Raw genomic sequence first — 16,464 nt, forward strand, 5'->3', positions numbered from 1 at the left:
AGTAGGATTAGTAGTGGTTAAGTATGCGAATGACGTCGCCCCTCTTCCTTGCGCGTAGTCGCGTGGCCGCGCGCTCCTGCTTCTATCTAGATCGTCTGTAATACCGGCTCCGATACACCGGGGGCGAAAAGAAGTGTCCTCCTTCCCGCCTTTTCAGCGCGTCCGATGCCACCGGCCGCGGCCGGTAACACCACGTCGCGGTAAGGACCACCACCAACCACTAGTAATCACCATCACCACCACCAACCACCACCGTGTACGTGCCAGGAAGCTCTCTACGCGCGTAGAACCGTACGCGAGACCGTGTGTGATAGAGACTCCGCGCGCCAACCCGCGTCGAGTGTACCTGCTGCCGCAGTCTCCTCGTGGACGAGGGAATGCGACGACGACCGGTGTGTCCGCGCCGGTTTACGCTGCTGGAAGTCCACTCTCCTCCGCTCCTCTTCTCACCTCACCACCACGACGACGACGACGACGACGACAACGACGACGACGACGACGGGTACAGACGCGCCGAGCGAGCCGATGTGAATACGCGTCGGAAAGCGAGGCAAAGTATTCGTGCGGGCGAGAGAGACGTGTGTCCGGCCGCACCGCCGCCCGCCGCGCGTCGGATCCACGCGTGCTCCGAATCTGTGCGCGAGTGAGAGCAAATACAGTGTATGATCGGAGAGCGTGTGCGTGGGCGCGCGAGCGTGAGCACGCGCGCGCGCGCGACCGCGCGCGTTTTATGTTGCGTCGGCAACTCTCTCCCTCTTTCTCTCTGTCTCTTCTTTCCTCCCACCCTGTCTTCTCTTTCTCTCTCTATCCATCCATCTATATATCTCACTCTCTCTGTCTTTCTTTTCTCCACCGTCTTTCTCTCTCTCTCTCTCTCTCTTTCTCTTTCTCTTTCTCTTCACTCGCTTTCTCTTTCTCTCTTTAAACGCGCGTCTTCGCCGTCAGGTTAGGTGTGCGTGGTCTCGAGAGTGTGGTATTGGCTCGTGCACGGGGATTGTTAAAGGACGCGCGATGCGTGGGGGTCGCGCACGAACTGAGCCGAGCGGCGGCGCGCCCCGTAGTTTTATGAATGGACCGCCGAGACTGTCCCATATTTGGAAGCGCCGAGTCGACCGCCAGCCAATCCCCGCCCGGCGGACCCCTGCCTACGCACGCGTGTGTGCGCCATACGTCTTCGTACGTATGCGCGTATTTATATACGCTTACGTATACGTGTGTACGCATATATATGTATATATTATGTTATGCATACGTACCTCTATATACATATATATATAAATATATATATATATATATATATATATATATATATATATATATATATATATATATATATATATGTGTGTGTGCATACATGAGCACGTATATGTACATATATGCATACAGCATATATCGTATGTGCACATATATATTCGTATATACGTATAATATATAAGAGAGCCAAGCGATCCTCGACTTCGCTTCTCGCGCCGTCGTAGTTGCCAACCAGTGCTTACGAACATATCTACTCCCACCCAGTCGCCCTTCGCGCGCCGCCACCTTCCCCTATCGTCCCTCCGTGGGCTAGCGTATCCCACCATAGAAGCTCCTCCTGCTCCGTCAGCTCCTCAACCCCGTTCACTGGTGACGTAGAGCTCTGTGACGTAGACTCGAGGCGCGCGACTGTGGTCCCCCCCGAGATACTTTCGAGAACGCGCGAGCACGCGACGACGATGGTCGATGGAGGAGGATGGAGGAAAGCCGCGGCAGAACGAGAGGGAGCGCGGGCGGGGGGAGGGAGAGCGAGAGAGAGAAAGAGAGAGAATGCAGCGATACGTCGTCACAGGCAGCTGTCAAACTCGCGTAATCTTTTACGGTAATGAAAATATCCGTTCAATTAACCGGCGAAATCACAGTATCGATCGCGGATGCTCGGCGCTTGCGCAACCTCGACAGAACCTGAAGCGAACGCGACTCACTCGTAAGGGTTGGCCACGTGTCGGAACGTCATTGTCTGTAATCCACTGTTGATCGTTGCAATATCTGTCGATAGTACACGATAGTAGTCAAGCGCGAGAATAAATTGAAGTCTCTCACAAAGTAGAGATCGCGCCTGAATAGTTTCAAAGTCGCGCTAAATCTCAAGAAGGAACTTACTCGTTCCCAGCGGAGCACAGCGAGTCGCCGCGATCCGCCGAAGAGGAAACGCGCGCGAGTCTCGTCGTAATGAAATTCCGCGGATTTCCGTCCGATCACGTAGTTATCGTACGGGGTGACGTGGAGCGATCGATCGTGGGACAGAAGACCTCGTCTCGTCCTGCCATCGTTGGCGGGTGGTCCATCGGTGAAGAGCGAAGCCCCTCTCCTTCTTTCTCTTTCTCTCTCTCTCTCTCTCTCTCTCTCTCTCTCTCTCTCTCTGTCTATCTGTATGTCCTCCGAATATCGCTCATGAATAGTTACGCATTTGTACAGCAACAAATGGCGAATCGTCGTAAGGAGAAAGTCATTTTATCGCGGCGATACGGTGGCTCTTAACATCTGTAAGCGCGCGTGTCTGCAATACGAGACAGACCGCGCTCTCTCAGGAGGGTAAGAGACGCGTGCCATTTGTGCGGACGCGTGCGTGCGCCCGGTTAGCAAGCAGTCACGTATATACGCGCACGCGCGTACGGTCTTTTTCTCGCGGGCGTCTCGCAACCACCTGATGCCCTATTTGGCACCACGCGCTGCCACGCGCGTCTCCCCCTCTTCCTTTCCCGCTGTCGTGTCTCTCCCTCTCTCTCTCTCTCTCTCTCTCTCTCTCTCTCTCTGTCTTCCCCCCGCTCAGTCTCTGTCTCTCTTTCGCTCCGTCCCGCTCTTGGCATTTCCCCTCTATCTTCTCTTCTGCCTGTCCTTTTTCTCTATCGCCTTCCTTCCCCTCCTGGGTCTCTCTATTATGCTGTTATTTCATTTTTAAAAGCCTTCGACGCGCACCGTGACATCGTGAATTGTCGAAAAAGCTTCACGCTCGGACCGGACGTGTTGCCTCCGTCTCCATGATACTCGGAGCCGGCGATAATCGAAGTTACGCATCCTTTAGTATGCATCTGCGAGGCGAGCTGTTACAGATCTCTTTGTTTGCCTTCGAATGTGTATTGAGTTCTCTGCTGTGTGTAAATAAAAAAGGGTAATTCGGTTATGGCGTCAGTCTCTTTAGATCTCGCTGGAAGGGGAGGAATTTGGAAAAAAAATTCCCTCACTCGAATTCTCGCGACGCATAATCTAGTCAGTCAGTTTCTATTTTTAAAATTGGATCGCACGTGCTCACTCGCTGTCGTCTTGGGTCCTAGTGTAAGCGATATTGCGGTTCGTTATACGATCAATTTCTTGCGCGAATTCCATGCTAATCGTATGCTACATTTATTTGCATTGTTTATTCAGTTTGTTTTATTTCCTTCGTTCATCACAATATTTTCTTTGTAATTATATGTAAAAAATCTTAAAATCATCGAATTTCGCAGAATTAATAAGTTTTACGAATGAAATGAGCAATATTGACTTAGTATTTTTTAAAGACTATTAATAGTGATCACTTAAAGCTCTTGTTTCAAGTGAAATATTCAGTTTTGAATTTAAATGGCCCTAACTACTCTTTTGTTGTTCTAACATGAAAACGTATAGTGATAACATGCATAGATATAAGATTATTGTCATTAACTAATTATAGTAAAATTAAATAGTAAATTATAGTAAAAAACAAATAGTTTCTTCGACCATCATTAGTATTAATTATTTCTCTATATGTGATTACAATTATCAAGCCTTTTTTTCTCAGTGTATCTTTCTCTTAATACTCAAACTTTCTACGAGAGTTTAACACGCAAATGACAAGCCATTTGCAGCAAACTGATGTGCACATCGGCTCAGATTAAAGAGAGACGAATAAGCCGCACTTTGTCGGCCAGGCTGGAAAATTCTCACGGCTTCATCAAGCGATCTGATTACGTTACTATCCGTTCGCGCTGATCCGTCCGATCGGCTTTGCACGAAAGCCGATGCGCGCAGCGGCGAAGGGACAGTGACGCACGCCCCGACGACGTTGATCTGGCACAACAAAATGTTCTAAAATTACCGGTGGCTCTTGACGAGGTGGTGGGCGCGCACTATTCGTGACTCTAATCGACGCGATTTTGCGCGGGCGAGCGACGCTATTTTGAGCCGCCACGCAACCACCTGAGCCACCCAGCATCCCCAAATACCCGGGATGACTGGTGCGGCGAGCGTCAAACGGCTCCTCTATGTTGCCGATGAGTCAGGCCGCCGATGATACAAGACTTTTGGCAGCTCGCCGTCCTCGCGCTGCGCCGCGAAATTCCGCGATTATTCGCGCGCCCGTACGTATTGTCGTAGCTCTCTTGCCGCGGCTGTTCGCCGCGTCGTTGCGCCCGCGTGCGTCACTTTGACCCCCGCGACGCTTCAGCGTGCAAAATCTCGACCCGTCCCGCACCAGCGAATATTTTCTCGCGTGTATTCTCCTCGCGCTGTAGCGCGTGCCGTTCGGAGCGCGCGGGCTTGAGAGGCCAGACTAACGTAACGCTCTGAAGAAGAGCATATTTTCGGGAATTAATTTTGCGAAAATGGGCCAACCGAATGTTTTCAAGTATCGTATATTAATTAAGTAACTATTAAACTTTATATTACTACTGTTATTTAGATATTTACATATTGTTTCTTACAAGTAAACCTACCCAAAAGTTATACAGTTAAAGTTAGTAAATTTGAGTCAATATTGCTCATTTCATTTGTAAAACTTATTAATTCTACGAAATTCAATGATTTTAAGATTTTTTATATATAATTACAAAGAAAATATCGTGAATAAACAATACAAATAAATGTAGCATACGATCAGCATGCGATTCGCGCAAGAAATTGATTTCTTCTTAATTCTACAAATATAGAAGTACAACAAATATTTTTTCATTTTAGCCCACTTTGAGTTTCACAGGCAGTTTATAATTACTTTTTAATGTTCTCACATTGAATACAAGATATAGGCGTTTTTGGCTTGCTGATTATGAATATGAAGTCAAATGTGTAAAATTATTTGTATAAATAATAGAATGTTTAAACAAAACATAAAAAGTTGAGAAAAATTATTTGTACAAAGAATTTCTCGGTTTGGTCGAGATTCGAACCACTTTTGACTAATTTAGCACAGATTTGAAATATTTCGGTTGGAATCTCGGCTAAAGAAATTTAGAATGATTCGTGTCTCAGGTTTGTCGATTTTGTTAAAATTATTTAACTATATCTTGTATTCAATTTTATTTCTTATGCATTTTTGTTGTATTTGTTGATGATAAGAGTGATAACATTAAAAAACTGTAATAACATTAAAAACATTAAAATACAATGCTCGTGAAACTCAAAGTGGGTCAAAATGAAAAAAATATGATATAAGTATTTTTTGTATTTCTACATTTGTGCCGAATTAGGAAGAAATCTGAGTGTACCTTTTGGATAGGTTTACTTGTTAGAGAAACCTATAAATAAATATGCAGCATGACACGAGACCGTATGTGACCGGAGTCAACTGCGAAAAATATAGCTGCAAATTTAATGACCCGAAAGATTAAAAAACCAAAAAATTCCTTAAATAATATGCTTATAATTGAAAAATAAATCAAAATTTCAAGCTGTGCAGAAACAATAGCTGTTTAAAAATTGAATATCCAAATTTCGCATTTTTTATTATTTTGCATTATTAAAAAAGATATTAAGTTTAATTTTTTTCTGAATTTTTTAGGTTTATCCTGCAAAAACTACATGCATACTATTTAAAAATTTTTGATTTTTTCATCTCAGGTCAATAGAACGGCCGCTATCTTTCCCGCCGATTACAGCAATATTTTTTGCAGTCATGAGTTGCAAATTTTGCACATTTATATATTTACAGGTTTTTCCAAGTAACAAAAATAATAATATAAAGTTAAATAGTTACTTAATTACTATACAATATTTCAAAATATTTGGTTGATCTATTTTCGCAAAATTAATTCCTAAAAATACGCTTTTCTTCAGGGCGTTACATTGGTCTGACCCTTTAAAATCTCTGAAAAATTCAGAATGGTATGTGGTCGCAGAACGCTGTCTTGTAAATATTTGTATTTAAAGACTAAAAAAAAGAATGTCCAGTTTTTTAGTTGAATTAATATAACAATCAACACAGTTAAAGCCAAATTCGGTTAAGATCCAGAAATTTTGTTTTTTCGACTAAAACGCATTCAGTTGTGTCATTTTCATGTTAATTTAACTGATCTCTTTGTTCTATACGCATTAATCACAGACATTCGCGATTTTTAATCGCGTAGACTCTCACACGCGATTAAAATGACGCGAATTCCTCCTGATCTTGCGTGCAACCTGAATTTCACACGTCGACCCGATACGACGTGTACACATAAAGCCATGGTGTACTGTTTTATTATACCATTTTATTATTACCAAGTTACACGGAAGGATGGATCATTGAAATACTCGGCTCACACGAGACCTTTCATCGCGTGCGTAATCGCGGTTTCACGCCGAACGTTATAGATCATTATCGTAACGTCAGGACGAGGCCGATAGGTGGGGAGACTGAACTCACTAAAAATACAATTGCTCCGCGCGCGATGCGCGACTGACGATACTTTATATAAAATTACCGTTAAAAATACACGACGTTTAAAATAGTGCGAACCCGTAGCAAAATAAGAAAGTGTAGGAACACGCGGAGTCAGGAAATAGAAAGGACGGACGCGTTAATCACCCGCGATTAGAGATCGTTACCTTATTCCACCGTGTATCCTAAATTGCGAATATCTGAGAGCTCGTACGTAAGTCTATTCTCGCGAGAGTCTCGCTTCAGAGACCCGAAAACGTTGGACAACGAGTCCAAGTTCTTCCTTTTAGCGACATCTAAAGAGTTCGATGCTACAACCGAATTATACTCTGTCTTTCTCTTTCTCTCTGTCTCTGTGTTTCTTTATCTGTCCCTCTCTTCTCTTTTCTCTCTCTCTCTCTCTATCTTCCCCTTTCTTTTCTAATTATACGGCGAAATTCTTTAAAGAAAGAAAAATACTGAAAGCTCTGATAGCAGATAACCTGTAAGAATGAAAGGCTAATAAAAGTTATCGCTGAATTATCAGGCGCGAACATTTGAATTTTAGAGGAAGGATAAAATTGTTTAGTACACGTAGAAAAAGGATTTGTTGAATTAACTTGACAACGACACAACTAGAACAACACAATTTGGTTGAAGGAAACAGGAGAACTAAATTTTGGTTTATAAGAAATAGAAATTCCCTTCTTTTTTTTTCAGTCAAAACATTTAGCCTAACCTCTCTCTCTCTCTCTCTCTCTGTCATTGTCATGTTAATTCGATCAACTTTTTTCTTCGTAGTATAACGTGCTGAATTTATTTCCTAGATTTTTAACGCATATAGAATATTATGTACACACACAATAATCACTTTTCACTCTCTAAACTTTTTAGAGTAGATGGCAATATTTTCATCCGAAGTAACAGTGAAAATATTGCCATTCGAGTAGTAGAAAATTTATTCTATACAAGTAAAAAATTATTCGAATCCAGTGGTCATTCCACTTCTCGACTGCAATTTCATTGTAAGAAATTCAGGGAGCACGTCTAATCCATTTTTTTATCTTCCGATTAATATTCTAGACATTAATTAACTTTCTAAAAATTTCCCTGACCATATAAAAAACTTTAACTTGATACTAGCAAGTGTTGCTAGTATCAAGTACTGAGAGCTGTAATAGCTCACTTCAGAGATACATACTGAAGAATGCGTAACTTCAATTATCGTTGGTTACGTAGAGGGGGACAACGGCGACGAGCGGAGAACAGCGGAGAAGAAGTGCGTTTTCGACACAGATCTCAACGAAGACTTCGCTTCATGAAGCATTTCCCGTGCCGCGCGCGTCATAACAGGAACCATATTCTAGACGCATAATGGAATTTAAGTATGTCCCTTCAATTCCAGGGTCTGTTTTTCTTATACGAGCGTCACGTGTAACGTTATTTCAGTTTAGGAATTTAGTTTTTTGTATAATGTTGTTTCAGCTTGAGAGTCAAAATGCATAGTGTTCGAAATGCGTTCCAAAATAGTGCTGTTGAGACTTTATTCTGGACGCGAACGATAAATACGTCTTTTTAGCTCCAACTTTCCTTTTTATTGCATGAACTTTTATTGTATAACGGCGTTGCAGCTTGAAAATCAGGAGAATATATTTAGCGTTCGATATGCGTTCAAAATAGGGTCCCTTATTCTAGATACATAGCGAACGTTAAATACGCCTTTTTACCTCCAACTTCCCTTTTTGTTGTATAAACTTTTGTTATATAACGGTGATGCAGTTTGAAGATCAAAAGGGGATATTTAGCGTTCGATACACGACCAGAATAAGGAGCCTGAACACGCATACAGAAGAGAACATGCTCGCTGCAGGCGACGCGCTCTAAATCGCCGCGCCGCGCGCTTTAAATCGCTTTACCGAGCCGATCGCCGTTATTACTCCGTTGAGTCACGAGGACTCGCGACGAGCTGCGCGCGACTCTTTCGCACGTTTTTGCGCGACACGACGTTACCGAGATCGTTGATTAATGATCGTTTCCGGCGAGCAGCCTGGAGAAGCGTTTACTTCGCGCTCTCTCGGTAGCTCGCGTTGTGAGACGAGAATGTTATTTCCGATTATGACAGCGAGCCGACTGAGACGGGACCCCGCGCGAATTGGCGCGGTGTAATTTAATTACGAAACACACAGCATTTAAGCAGGAGGAAGGCCGCAGGATCCGTGAGAAACTCGGAGATTTTTCACAACAGGGCGGAAAGTTTCGAGGCTCCTTGAGTCGGAACTGAACGCGGTCGAAATATGCCGATACGAGTGATCTGGGAGAAATCTTGCGGAATCTCAATCACAAAAATTCAGACATCTCGTCCATCTCGCCGCATCGTCTACGTATCGAATCGTCTCTTGTTCGCCTTCTTCTGGGTCGGACAAAGTCTGTTCTTCAAAGATCCTGCAATTCACACTCGGGACACTCGAGGAGCCGACGCTAACTTGTTCGGCAATTTCGCGGACTCGCTAATTTTTCCTCTTTAAATGCGACAAATCGCGCGAATCCCAAGCGACGTGGTCGATATCGAAATTATATAAATTGAGTTGCACACGGTGTGTGATCGCAGGAGCTTACGTAACATTAGCAAAAGTGTGTTCGCGCGCGTGACCATATTGTAAGGAAGTTTCAGCGGACAGATTGCGCTCGCGAGACCGGCAGCGAGATTAAACGAGAATAATAATGATATAGATATCGGCGCTCCCTAAAAAGCAAGTGTCTCCCCGTAAGGAACACGTAAATTTACCGGCGCGGAGGCGTTAGAGGCGAATTTACTGTCCGCGGGAGAACCGCGCGTTCCCCCCGGCTATAATTTACCTCGTGCTTCCTTGTTTCCCGACCTTTTAATGCGTAATTCTGTTACAATGAGTACTTAGGCGAGAGACACGCGGTTGGGAAGAGCATGCGCGGAACATGGCGGTACATCGCAGTCGTAACTGCCGTGTTGTGCCGTGCAGGACGCGATTTTTCGCGAGGGGACGCCGTGGAAGACGCGCGCGCGTCTGGACATACACGCTGGAGAAGTCGTCCGCCGATGGTATTAAGCCCGGCGCGTAAAAGGAGAGACAGCCAATGTCGCGCGGTGTCTATGCCACGCCTGCTCACATTTCTTTTTTTTTTCGGAATTCTATTAATAATGATCGGAATAGCGGGAAAAGATCTGCCACGCGAAGAAGTTACAAAAGCGTAATGCAGGTAAATATTAATAAACTGCGATAACGTCAGGACGAGGCCGATAGGTGGGGAGACTGAACTCACTAAAAATATAATTGCTTTACGATGCGCGGTTGAGGATACTTTATATAAAATTTCCGTTAAAAATACGACGTTGAAAATAGTGCGGACTTGTAACAAAATAAGAAGGTGTAGGATCGCGTAGAGTCGAGAAATAGAGAGAAGGGATGGATGCATTAATCTTTCACGCTTCTTCATCGCGCTGCTGGTGGGTGCAACCGACGTCTCCGCGATCGATCCTGACATTAAAAATCTCTTCGAATGTAAAGTTTGCACTTTCTATGTATATACACGCGTGCGTGCGTGCCTGCGTGCATGTGTGTGGAGTAGTTTAGGGATGTTTTCGACATTTGTGGGAGATCTGGATACGTCTATAATTTAGCAGCATTATATGACAACTATATTCAGACATCTAAAACTTCGACTGTATTTATACGAAAAAAAGCTAATACATGCGGTGATTAGTTCTGTAATCAACTCAAAATTATATCAGCTTTATTTTTAACAACATCTCATCTGTTAAAACTACGCGAACGAGTTATTCATGCTAGAATTAAAGAGCACGTTATAATGTTGGATATATAAAACGTTATAAAAACCTTTATATATTTTAAGATTAAAAATAATGTTTTAAAAATGTCGCTATGATATCCTGAGAATGCCATGTGTGTGTGCGTGTGTATTTTATGTATGTATTCTGCACTGTTCTACGTGGTTAAAGGAAAAATCGAAAGGCTTTTCACTTAATTAGTAAAACATCAAAATTAACTCTGGAATTATTATTTTAGCGTCATGTCGAGATATTCGCAAGCTACACTATTCACTAAGAAGGAAACTTTTTAATCTTCTTGCTAATATCTATTTTACTTTCTTTCAATTTCAATTCTTTCAATTCCTAAATATACACCGTATATACTGTATATACTATATATATTGTAAAAAAATAATACAATAGAATACTGGTTTATTATGCTAGTAGAAAATCCCCGGAAGAATATAGGCAGAATTCTACTTGTGAGAAAAACAAAGGGTCGAAATTATTGCCCATGCACTAATGCGACGTCTGTATACCCTCAAGTTTCGTCTGTGCTACTCTCAAAAAATGGTTTTGCAGTCATCCAGCGAAAAATATTTAGATAATTAAGAAATTAACTAAGATGGATAAATAATTAGCAGACACTGCGAGATCGCATGTTTTGTATTTAATCAATACAGATGACAGAGAGAAAATTTTTATCTGAATTGTCTATAAAATTTAATAAGAAAGTCTCTTTGTGGTGTCCATTCGGATTACAGCCAGTCACGCTTTTTAAAAAAGTTTACTGTGATAGGCAAAACGATGAAAGACAATCAAATATATAATCTTCACATTTATCTGAATTTGCTTGCGGATATTGTTAGCTATTGCTGCTGCAAATTCTACATAGCACATTGAAAACATTATTTTTCTATTTGGGATCTAAAATATTCGATGCATACGATTTGATTGGCATTACCATGTTCTCGCTTGTCTTAAGTATATGAGAAAGTAAGATACATGTAGCGGTCATTAAATGTCTTGGTCGCAGGCATCAAGTAAACCCCATTTTAACCAGATTTTGATTCGATGTACGAAATGTTCACGTTTTGACAACAAAATCCTCTTTTCAGTGCACAGACAATTTTCCAGCAGATACCAGAAGCAACGCTAAATTTCAACTGCGACATTTAGTATTCTACCTGTATCAGCGAGGCATTTTTCTGAGTGCACGTCCAATCGCAAATGGAAGCCCGTGCCGAATTCTGTCGTTCAAAGATCGCCCGAGGCGAACGCGACGCGAAAACACGCCGGACGGTATCGCGCGATTTCCGAAACAAACGCATCGATCCGGAGCGGGCGTCTCGTCCAAGGGACAACGCGGTTGTAAATCCGCGCTCAGACAATCCTCCCGAGACTATTTTTGCACCGTGGCCTATCGATTTCTTCGATCCTCTCCTTCTCTCGCACACTATCGTCCGTGTACTTGGACGTCAACGGCGACTACGTATAACGCGTAGTTAACCCCCTTCGTCTTCTCTCCGCTCTCAGTCTTATCGGTCGATGCTGACGTAGATGGTTCATACGTCTATGAGCCATTCATAGACGATAACAACACACCAGCACGGCGCGGCCGCGTATTTTTATCGCGCTGCAGCCGCACGTACGTATAAATCCGTGTGCCGCGGGCATAAAAATATACGAACGGGGCGCGACGCGCTTGTACATGCGATTATCGTGACAATTTCCATGCGGGGCCGCTGAATATAGGCTCACCTTCCGCGAGTCCGCACTCTTGTTCGTGCTACATTGCGCACGTAAGCGGGTCGATCTTTTCTTTTTTTTCTTTTTTTTCGCCGACCTCGACGTCCCACAGTCTTCGTCCACCGTCGATCGTTCGCGAGAAAACGCTGCGAATTTTACCTCTCCCCATCTCCTCCCTCCCGCGTTGCGTAATGCACAAAACGGGAAGCTTCCTCTGATTCCTCCCGAAGTCGCGGCGCAGACTTCACGATGACGCTCGCAGGCTCGAAGTTTCCATCCGATAGTGCGAGCTGCTCGCGGACGTAAAGTACACGGAATGCATGGTAGGCTCTTCTCTCCCCGAGTTTATATCCGTGCGTATTTAGAGGAGGCTCCTCGCACCCGCTGGACGGTGCGAGTTATTGCGAATCGCGATTCTAGTCGAAATTCGCTCACTCCAGTGAGCCTATGATGACGTGCCGATAAACGCGTTCGTCACGATATCGATATCGTCCGCGCATTACTCGGTACGTTTCACGTGCGTAACCCGCGCGCTTTGCAATAAAAATTTCACCGTGTTTTACGATCGATTGTCACAGCTCGAATGTATATATACGTCAGCTGTGACGTGTAAGATAAGGTCGATGACGATGTTTCGATACGTGGCCGGGGGCGCGCTGTCACGCGACAAACGACTGACGAGTCAGTAACGGCCGGTGATACTTTTTTTCGTATTTTGGGTTGAATATATATATACACAAATTGTGGAAGCGTCAGGCATGTATATCTTCACGGCATTGATCGATTAAGATCTTAAAATAATTGGCAAATCAATAACACAAAAATAATCAGTCGTCATATATGAAATTGTACAAATAATTTAATCGACGAAATTAATTTGTATCATTAATCAAGTAAAAAACTTTGATTTGGCCGATTATATACTGATTAATAATTAACTTCGTCAATCGACCAGATTATTCGCAATTACATGTACGACGATTGATGTCAGGTGACTAATCCGCAAATCAATAACCAACATCAATCAATCGTCATATGCGCGTGATTATGAATAATTTAAGCGGTTGGTAAAATTAACTTGTATGATCGTTCAAATTAAAGTTCAATCTGGTTGAATGTACACTGATTAATAATTAATTTCGTCAAACCGTAAGATTACAGGATTAAACAGCTTAAGTAATCCGTAAATCAATAACCACATTAATCAATCGGCATATGCGTGTGTGTGTAATCACGAATAATTTAATCGGTTGACGAATTTAACTTGAAAAGATGAATTTGTAAAATTAATTAAAAAAAACAATCAATAAAATTGAAGTTTGATTTGAACGATTACACACAGATTAATAATTAATTTCGTCAACCGACAAAATGATTATATGTATAACGGTTAATCAATTTGGATTATTGATTTGCCGATTATTATAGTTAAGTAAAATTCTATCAATCGATTAATGCCCAACACTGTCTCCCGGCAAATCACCGTGTATCTGAAATTTTACGTGTAAACTACCTCCATTGATGTTTCTTCGGGATTGCAGAAGCTCGTAGTCAAATAATAAATAATCGTCCTTTCGACGCGTAATCAGTACTGACGAAGAAGAGAAGCATTTCGCGGAAATATTTCAGCTGTCTCTCCCTTTGATTTCCGGATATCTTTTTCTGGCAATACCACTCATTACAGTACCAACAACCGTAAGAAGACCGAGAATGTAATTACAGATGGGACCGGGTGTTCGTCGTTTCTCATGTTACGATCGTCATCGCGGCGTTACGTTAATCAGCCGTGTCGACGATTAAAAACACGCTGGTTTGTCGTTCGTGTATTCGACGCGCGCGGCAATGTGTCAATAATAAAAATACACGCAAAAAACAATTCTGTTGGTGCAATCGAATTTTCGGTTGCTCGGGGATGCAGACGAAAACTCGGCTGTAGGAACAGAAAAATTTCTTTATGAGGCTTCTGTGTAGTCAATTGTTCTCAGTCGCCTCAACTGAGTTCTATGATCTGTTCTTTTCAACTGCACTGCTGAACTGGTGCAATAAGTTAGAGTGAGAAAAAATATACTTGTCTCACTTTAACTTATTGCACCAGTTCAGCAGTGCAGCTGAAAAGAACAGACCACTAATATCATTGAATGTTTAGACGAATATTTTCGGTTGCGACAACAGAAATATTAGTTTTCATAACAGAGATATCGTTTCTGACCATCTAATTTTCAGTTGGTTCCTATTTGGTTGCATCAACTGAAATTTTTTTTGCGTGTATCTCCAGACATCAATGGCGAAGCGCCAAATACGGAGAAGTCCGCGAAAACGTATTAGGCGGGAGAGGTGCTTGAGCATCGTAATGATCTGATTTAGGCCTCTTTCGTAATCTCTCCGAGAGGAACGAATAACCTGCATACACGATGCGAAATACACGACGATTTGCATACATCGTTATTTTTACTGCGTCGAATTCCCGGGTGTTTCGAGTTGCGGAAACGCCTCCGCGGGGAAAAAAAATTCATCGATCGGCCGGCCGTTCGTTAGACGACGGCCGACAACGAGCGTTGCAAGGAATTTCGCGGTCGTACGAATAACGGTGCATTGTGAAAATTAACGTGCGCGCGAGCGCGTCCTCGCAGATGTCCTCTTTCGCTGAAAACTTTTATGTACAACTCCGAGAGAGAAAGAATGCGTCGCGCGAGAGCGTGCCGGCGTTATTAAAAGCTCGTCAATGAGCTGAGTATCCATCCATCCAGTGAGAGAGAGAGAGAGAGACAGAGAGAGAGAGAGAGAAAGAGAGACAGAGAAAGAGAGAGAGAGGGGAGGGCAGAGAAAGAGAGAAGGTGACTCGTACCCTTTTACCCGCCCACCCGTAGGATCGTGTATGATGTACGATTTCCTGTCGTATTGTACGAAACCGTACAATAATAACGAAATGTCAGGCGATTTACTTTGCGTTACCGTACGACGCTGTGATACTTGGAACAATACACCCCCCCGCAAACTTGTACTTCCATTTTTCCGCTCGCACGTGTAAAAACGCTCTCTCGCACCCTGTGAGTCACCGACTCTGCCCTCTGTGGTCATTATGTGCGCGAGAACCTTCGCAAAAACCTTGTGTCTCGCGACTGCACATTCTTCGGTTTTCTCTGGTGGAGACGGGAGGGGGTGGAGGAGGGGAAGGTGGAAAGATTTTTCTAATTTCTCGTAGTTTGTTTCTCGGATTTGTTTTTCCGATATTGCGCGCGAACTAATGAACACGGGGAAGAAGTTATGTCAACCCTCCGAATGTCGAGTGGGCGACATTCTGAGAAGTGCTTATTTCTCGGAAGCAGCTGTTTAAAAATCATTAGAGATAAAATAAGATAAAAATACCACGAAATTCCTGGTTCTCAGAGCCAAACTTGGCTCGTAAGAATCAAAAACTCCGTGTCTTTCAACCAAAACGGTTCGTTCGTTAAGGCCAAACTTCGATACAATTTCTTTCTCTCCGAGGCGACGTGAGCGAATACGAAGCAGGATTAAAGTACCCGTGCTCGGACACGCATCTGATCCTGAACATTCTTTTGATCTTCAAGTCGAATACTCAAATTTTCAGCGTGAAATACGTACATATACTGCTAAATACATATCTACGTTCTGTGTTGAAAACTCAGATGTTTGCATTTAAACTGAAGCAATAAGAATGTCCAGAATTAGTGGGTGCGTGTCCGAAAATTGGTACTCTCGTCTCGCGAATCTCGAGGACAGTCCGCGCCAAGCCGAAACTCGCATCGTCGCCGATCACCGGCGACGTCAGCCGGTCCGATGTCCGACGGCAAGATCTGAGATCGCGCGTGAACTTGTGCCGTGAGCGCGAGAATCTCGAGCTCGCGAAATCTCATTTGCCTTTGAGATTTTATTGCATCCTTGTCGCGAGACGCCGAGTTATCATTCCATCATACACAATGGCCCGCGATTATTCGTACAACCGAGCAATATTACGCAAATCAGAGCCAGCGTTCAACGTTCAAGTGAGCGCGGGCTGCCGCCGCCGCTGCTGTCTCCTCATTGCTGCTTTCCGCCTCACTCCATTAGCAAAAATTAATTGACGGCGGTCGCCAAAATCAAGCGCTCGCGGCGAAACAAGAGGCGACCGACAGACATACTTGGTGTATCGCGGAAGGTTGAAAGACCGTCCGTCCGACGTTCTCGTCATACACGCCGTTGATGAGAAAACGCGCGGTAAGAAGTATTCCTCAAATATTTTTGCACATCCAGACACTCTTATTCTCTCTCTCTCTCTCTCTCTCTCTCTCTCTCTCTCTCTCTCTCT

The 16,464-nt window shown here is 43.4% G+C and overlaps 1 protein-coding gene across 2 annotated transcripts in view; it reads right to left on the bottom strand.

The window, feature by feature from the left end:
- The window catches only part of LOC116842439 (dendritic arbor reduction protein 1), a 28,294-nt gene that overhangs the window by 6,431 nt on the left and 5,399 nt on the right, over window positions 1-16,464 (bottom strand). The window contains exon 1 of one of the 2 annotated variants that reach the window (XM_032811681.1): window positions 347-1,149. The exons of the other annotated variant lie outside the window; for it this stretch is intronic. The gene's annotated coding sequence lies outside the window, so the exon portion shown is untranslated. Of the gene's footprint in view, window positions 1-346; window positions 1,150-16,464 lie in introns of those variants that run through there. 2 annotated transcript variants of the gene reach the window in all.

Source organism: Odontomachus brunneus, unplaced genomic scaffold (genome assembly GCF_010583005.1).
Source record: "Odontomachus brunneus isolate Ranch 3 - 2012 unplaced genomic scaffold, Obru_v1 Obru_scaffold_025, whole genome shotgun sequence".
Lineage (NCBI taxonomy): Eukaryota > Metazoa > Arthropoda > Insecta > Hymenoptera > Formicidae > Odontomachus > Odontomachus brunneus.